Raw genomic sequence first — 7,614 nt, 5'->3', positions numbered from 1 at the left:
TGCGAATTGATTTGGTACGTCCCTTGTTACACGTTAGGCTTGTCCATAAAATTCAACCCGCGCCTTGTTATCCCGAAATTTCAGATATCGTCCTCCCGAAACTCGCGCCTTCACAACCCGCGCCTTGCTTTCCTGAAATTATAACGCGCGCGAAAAGTCCCTCCAGCTGCCAAATCCCGGCACGCGAAATCCCCTTTCTAACACTTAGCCAATAGGGCCGCTAGATCAAATTGGTGGGGGTATTTTTGTAACGCACCCTACATTTTGGACAAGAGCATCCCTAAGTCATGGTTCCCCCCTCCCAGCACCTCCTTTTCGCCATTTGAAATCCCAGGGCACCATAACCTCTCCGCTCCTGGCGTGAAAGCCCACCCTCCTGCATCCGCCACCCCACCGCTTCGCAGCTGGAGCCTCTTCCCCGATGACGTTGTCCACCGCAACAGCACAACAGCCCTCATACACCGCCCCAGATGAGGATCCATCGTCGATCTTGTCGTCCCACCGGTTCAGCCGCCCCATCCTCCACCTCCAAGGAGCTGCTACGATGATCGCCTCATCTATCGCGGCTGCTCCATCCACACAGCGCCGACTTAACCTGCTCCACCGGAACAACAGCATCCTCACCGACTCCTCAGATGAAGCCGAGGCATACTCGGCGCCACCAAAGAGGCTCTACACTCATCACGTCGCACCTTCTCCTTAACTTGACCTCCCGGCGCCATCGATGCTCGATCCCGCTCCCCCATGGCACGATTACCTCATAGTCGGCGCCGCTAGAGACATCTCCATGGCGGCTCACCCCTAGTGCAAGCCTCCCTCAACGGCGGTGTCCATACCATCCAGAGCTTTTGCTGTTGTCCCAACTCTCGCTCGCTCGCGCTGCAGTTCTACAGCTGCTCCGGCCCTTGCTTGCTTGCGTTGTTGCTCTGCTCTCCCCCTCGCTCGTGTTGCTGCTCTAATCTTGCTCTCGCTCGCATTGCTCTCGCTCGTGTTGCTGCTCTAATCTTGCTCTCGCTCGCATTGCTGATCATGCTACACGAGTTGCTGCTCTGGCTCTAGTTTGCGCTGCTCCTCCAGGCGCTACTGCTTTGGCTGCTATCTGCTGATGTGTTCCCCGTCCATCGCCTGTTGATTTAGATCACTGTTTCTCTACTACTAGTGCTTGAGTAGCCTAAACTACCTGCGAAGTGCCTTTCTGCTACCAGTGCATTTAGTTTCGAAATTAACATTTTGATTCCAGAGTTAATTTAAGTTTCGACAGTTAAGTTTAGAGTCAACAATTTTTACCTCATCTATTGTAGTAAGTTGTTTTTTTGTGATGTAAATTTTACATCTATCACTTTTTGGTAATGTATTTTACATCATCTATTAGATATGCTATTAGAATCCCACTTGAGATTAACGATGTCTGTCTTGTACTGCATCAGCCTCGACGTCTTACAACTCGCCGGAGCTGCTCCAACAACGAAACCATCCATCACAACAGAGCAGTGCCCCGGACGCCGTCTATAGATGCCTTAGATCTCCACGCCTTCGACAGCCACCTCTGCCGCAACTTCTTCAGTGACCAAACCAATGATGCTGAGGTCGACATGGCTACACCAAAGAGGTTGCACACTTGTCACATCACTTATTATTCTACATTCATGTCGATCCATTAGGGCTACTAGTCGTCAACCCGTGCAATTGCACGGGCAAGCATCATGAAACTATCGTTCTTGAATATAATATCTTTCAAGCTGAAATTGATAGAAAGTTTCTTATGAAAGAACTACAGTTGGGAAATTTGTATTTGAATCAATAACCAAGTTTATTATACTAAGGATGACTCATTCACTGGTTTTCATACTTACCAGGTAATATTCAACCTACATGTGGAAGGCCCAATTCATTTACTAACGTGCTCAAAAAGCCAACCACGCACCATTTTGTAGGAATTCATTTGACAACTCCCCATGCTAGTGCAACAGTATTGACAATCATCAGAATGATGTTTTAAGAAAATGCAAGTAGCGTTTCAAAACAAACACACATGTACACAATTGGCACTACGTTGCTACTTCTTTCAAATAACACCAAGCCTCACACACACACACACACACACATGTCAATTTAGAGGCCAAACACGGTTGATGAAAAGACATTTATCCATGTATGGATATAATGATACTTATTTATTTGCATGATTTCATCCTCTATTTGTTTTTTTACCTGCTCTATTTATCGTGTAGATTGATGTTGCGAATTGTTATACCATGAAAGAGTGAGAGAAAACAGGTACTTCACTTGAAGCAATACAGAACCAAAACATCTATTGTTAGTAATATTTGAAGGATATTACCTGCACACAATGATTTTTTTGTTTGCATGAATGCAACCACACCAAGAAAACCCTAGTTCTACTGAAATTTAGACATTCAGTTACGAAGCACAACTTCAAGGGTGCATTAAAATTCAGACAACCATGTCACATAATTGAAAAACTGAGATACATATGCATACGAGAACAAATATTATATTAGTAGGCGAGGGCAAAAAAAACGGGTGCTTCTTAATTTCCATGCTTATTTGTGTTCTGAAATTAATAACTAACCAATACTTCGTTCTACAATTTTGAAGCAGAATTTTTTTTTGAACTTTTTGTTATAAAATGAACATCGAGCAATCGAGAAAAATGATAAGGAAATGTATCATCTCTTTTTGATAGCTTATCAATGCATTCCATAATTATTATTTTTTGCAGAGAAAAGAGTGCCAGTAAATTAAAATAAAACTACAGTAACTAAATGTGTATTTGCTGTAGCGTTTTGATTTAATCTTAATACAAAACATTCAGATGATCTGTAATAGAAAACATATATGTACACTTTTTCTTAAACTCAACATGCACAGTTCATTAATCTGTCTGAGTCCTTCCGCTTACTTTTTACCAATGCACTGTTGACAGACAACCTCGATCGAACCCATATGATCTTAGCTAAGGGGGTCGTCGTGTGATTCTGTTATATTTCTCCAGCTTACCTTTTTTCAAAGTGCCTCCACTATCGTGGATGTATTAAGGTTGTCAGAATCAACATTCAATTAGTAATGGGTATTATGCAGTGTAGGAAAATTGGTATTCTAGCAATAGCTAGACTGGATCAATAAGCAATATAGATTTTCCCCAATGACAGTGTTCGAGTGGCTGCAAGTCAGCGTCTCTAGTCTTCATTCACAAAGACACAAAGACATAAAACTCCATCCAGAGCAATTTTCAGCCATGCATCCTCTCAGTAGCACAATAGCTGGAAAACGTAACTTTCTTAATAACTGTACATCAATACCACAAATACACATTTAGTGTGACAGATTCGAAACATAGTACACATTCCCCTCTTCGGTTCATCTTCAAATTATGAGATCAGAAGAAACTAAGATTGCTAATTATGATGTACCAATCATGACACGTTTATTGTTGAAAACTATATACATGGATGACCATGCGGCCAGAGCTAGCCCTCAGTAAAAATAATCCAGTTCTCTTTTGTTGAAAACTATATAGATAGATGATCATGTGACCAGAGCTAGCTCTCAACAACAATATCCTGTTCTCTTTTGTCCGTCGCTTTCTTATAGCAAAGCTGAATTGCTCGTTCCTATATCTATGCCATTACAAATGAGAAGACTCCATGTTACCTGGTGTTTATCAAGTCAAAAAAGAATGGCATTTAGCACGGAAGGATGAAACTTCTGGGCATCAATCTTGTGTACAGATGAATTATGAAGCAAAAGATACAGACTGCAGAGTGAGAAATGACCAACGTAAAACAATATAGTTTGTGTACTGTAAGAATTTAACACTGAAGAACCAATATACTCCCTCCATAAAGAAATATAAGAGCATTTAGATAACTAAAGTAGTAATCTAAACACTGCTATATTTCTTTACAGAGGGAGTACTTCTTATGGTAATAATTCATATCCAAAGAAGTAATCGATGAAGGGGCATCCGACGCGAATTTAAGCAGACATTTGAATAAAACATGTCAAAGAATTATCCAACCAATTACTGCAATGGGCTTACTGTCAGTATACACCTTGCAAAGGCTAATTAATTATGAGAGACTTTAACGTCTCAAAAAGCTTAATGCCTAGAAATTTGCCATCCCTAGAAAGAAAATAATCACAGCTTGTACTTAGTAACACGCATAAAAAATACAGTCCAGTCGATTTCGTTTTGACAGAACTACTGGTGGGCATGCCATTCAGCTGCCGTATCACTAAAAGGTAGCAGCCAATGGGACCTGTAGAAACCTATACATGTAGAATAAAATAGCATCCAAAATTGTATCATAAAAGGGAACTGATACTCAGGCCAAGATAAAGCTTACATCATGGCCACACACACACGCTCAGTCACAATCAACGTAGTCGGCCTGTGAGAGGAGCGTGTGTATACATATTGGACACTACCTGGATATATATAGATTATTGCGATGGAAGTCTCGGGCGTAATGTGGAGATGGATGGTTCAAGCAGAGCGATAACATGTATACATGTCAATTATACACATAGAAAATAATACAGTGGTTACTTATCGGAAATGGTAACCCACAACATTTTACTCATGCTGGAGGGCATAAATCATTGCATACTTATCAATTTCAGTTACTGTTTCAACTGGAAACATGCAAGCGGAATTCAGAGAATAGATAATATCGCCATCATTCAAATGCGTGATTAAAAAAAGTGGTATGAAATTGAAAGATTTCTGTTAACTTAGAAAATCAGAATATTATTGTCAGAGTGCAACATTATTTTAGTTTACTAAAAAACCAAAAAATGCTTGATCATTCAGAACTTCTTTGGAAGTCAAGTTAAAGTCAAGGTGGATTAATCTTCTTAGGAGAAATGACCAAGTATATGTGCTATATTTAATCTTCAGTTTAGGTTCTAGATTAACTCATTAAGCCGTCTATGCAAGTGAACATACAAAAGACTGCAGAAATTCAAATTGGATAATCTAGTTATCCAAGCATAGCATGAAATCAATCGAAGAATCAGTCCAAAAACAAATATAAGAGCATGTGCACTGCAGAGGGAAACAATGTATCGATACATTGATTTCCGAAAAACAAATGATGTAATTATGTGGCAATAGGAAGATGGATTCCGGGAGGTAGAAAGCTATGGAGAAGCGAACCAACACTATACGTACAGAAGCCAAAATTCAAGTCAAACCTGCAGTAGCAGGAACAGTTACAATGTGATCAATGACGCGAATTGGAGGTAGTTAAAATCATATAAGGACTATATATACTATTTGCAACCTACTTAAAAATAGTATGGTAGTGATTAAGTTTTCTCACATATTGTTTTTACAGTTCCTAGTCTAGATTACTATTTGGAAAAGTAGATATATTGTCACGCATGTACACTAAACATTCTGCTGCGCACAATGCAACACATAAATCTGTTAGTTTCGTAAAAACATATTTAGCTAACAATATTCGGATCATTATCAACGTATATACCTCCCCGCTCTAAATATGCAAATCACTAATAGGGCACACTGATACATATTTTGTATAAGTTAGCATCTCTAAAATCTAGACACTGGAACTCCAAAAAAAATATCATATTATCAGGAACGACCTAGGAAATATGGATTCCATCGTTACATTTGCAGGGAAATTTCATATGGGTGTTTAATAATAAAAAAACATAGATTTGGATCCCTTTTCAAACACGGTACATGTATGTGCTGTAAATAGAACCTATATAACTCATGTACGCCATACATCTAGCTTAATTTTTGCATGGGCAACAATTTGAAAATCTTACTGTAGATCTGCCAAAGATAGATATATATGCCACTACCATGCGATAATCTAACAATTAGCGTTTACTTGGAAGAAATAACATACAACATCGAAATTCATTCCACAGGAATTGTCAACTGTTTTTGTTGTCTAACAAATGGTCGCACAGGAAGACATGTGTAAAGCTTCCTGTGTAAACAGTTAATGTAAATTGGCTGGTTGGCAGTGGCAGTTGATGTGGATGTAGCTTAACAGAAACTTGCTGCATGGTGCCACTTTAGGCGAGATCACATTCTAGCTGGTTCTCACCCACTCGCCCAAATGTATAATCTGACGCAGAGAAGTGATGAAGATAGATATAGAAAAAGGCCTTTTGTTGTTGATGAGATGTGATGGATTAAGCCGACTTATTAGGGGTTCAGTGATGAATTAAACGGATGAAGGAGCAGGGATTTAACAATGCAAGGCGATTTACCAGTGGAGTGGGGCATGAATAACGGGAGACTGCCTCGAGTAGGGCTTTGATTGTAACTTGCGGTGCCACCAGACCAATGTAATTGCTCAACTTGACGGTCTCAAGTACCAATCGAGGCCTCCTTTCTTGAAACCATCATGCATACTACACCTCCTCATATGATGCATCAACCATCTATATTTAAAAACTTGAAATAAGAAGAGTTCTAATGGTTGGGTGAGGAGAAATTGGATTGCATCACTGATCATAACATTGCAATGAAATACAAAAAAGAGGTCTGTATACATGGTACTCCAAGAATAACAATGCGAGTTTGATACATATACATAGTGAGAAAAAATACTAATGTTACAACAAAAATCAAAAGCCTTTATAGAGCCCTAAAACACAAATTAGTAATTCCCACAAAAAAACACGAATTATTAATGCTATTGTGATGCAACCTTTTTCAGATCAAAAGAACATGCAGATCCGACATCTTTTTCTAGATCAAAGGGGCACACCAATCTAATGGAAAATAGAAACACACATGGCTTACCTGAGATCATCACTACGGCCCTGGATGTGAAAAGTTGAAATAAGAGGAGATTTAAAGATTTCATAGGGGCGGGATTGAGAAGAGATTGGGTTGCAGGATGGATGGCCGGTGACCTGCAACAGAGAACAAAGAGGGAAACGGAGACGGCTGGGCGCGCGGCGACGGAGTACCTTGGGGCGCGACGGAGGCTGAAGCTTCTGCTCACCGGCCATGAATGGGAGCGCCGTCTAGGGCATGGAGAGCAGCGGAGGAGAAGACGGGTCGCCGGCCATGAATGGGAGCGCTGCCTAGGGGCATGGAGAGCAGCGGAAGAGGAACAATGGAGGAGGAGAAGACGGGCCAATGGAGCAGATGATTTTGTATTCTGTATTATTAAATTAAAAGAGAGGAGGCGTGTGTAATAGTTTGCCTGGTTGGGATTCATCCGATGGCTATATAGAATACATAACACAGGGATCTTCACCGTAATAATTCGGTTCCACCAGATAAACGGCTCTTAATTACTGATTAACGTGTGAATTTACAGGAAGTTTGTAATTAGTATACGTATAGATTTTGGTTCAAAGGAAAAAGTGAAGGAAAAACATAGCAATAGGAAATTTTCCTATGGCACTCTACTATTCAATCATTCATGCATTTCGTTAAAAGGAATGGAGAAAAACATCCACCTCGACCTATTTTTCAAAATCCTATGCATGAAAACAAGACTAAGTGCATTAGTGGCAGAATAACATTCTAACTATACACACTTTCATGTGGTTTAACTTTAATTTGGCCATGTTTCTTTGCATTCCTCCGGT

General features: G+C 40.2%; 1 long non-coding RNA gene across 1 annotated transcript; it reads right to left on the bottom strand.

The window, feature by feature from the left end:
- Positions 1-3,230: 3,230 nt before the first annotated feature.
- On the bottom strand, positions 3,231-7,186 carry LOC119295839. Its single transcript, XR_005144363.1, has 3 exons — positions 6,985-7,186; positions 6,277-6,450; positions 3,231-3,675 (listed from the first exon to the last, which is right to left on the bottom strand). It is a non-coding gene; the product is annotated as an uncharacterized LOC119295839 (long non-coding RNA).
- Positions 7,187-7,614: the final 428 nt, after the last annotated feature.

This window comes from Triticum dicoccoides, chromosome 4B (genome assembly GCF_002162155.2).
Source record: "Triticum dicoccoides isolate Atlit2015 ecotype Zavitan chromosome 4B, WEW_v2.0, whole genome shotgun sequence".
Classification (NCBI taxonomy): Eukaryota; Viridiplantae; Streptophyta; class Magnoliopsida; order Poales; family Poaceae; genus Triticum; species Triticum dicoccoides.
The sequence above is the reverse complement of the archived record's forward strand: the minus strand, read 5'-3'. Positions and strand labels throughout refer to the sequence as shown.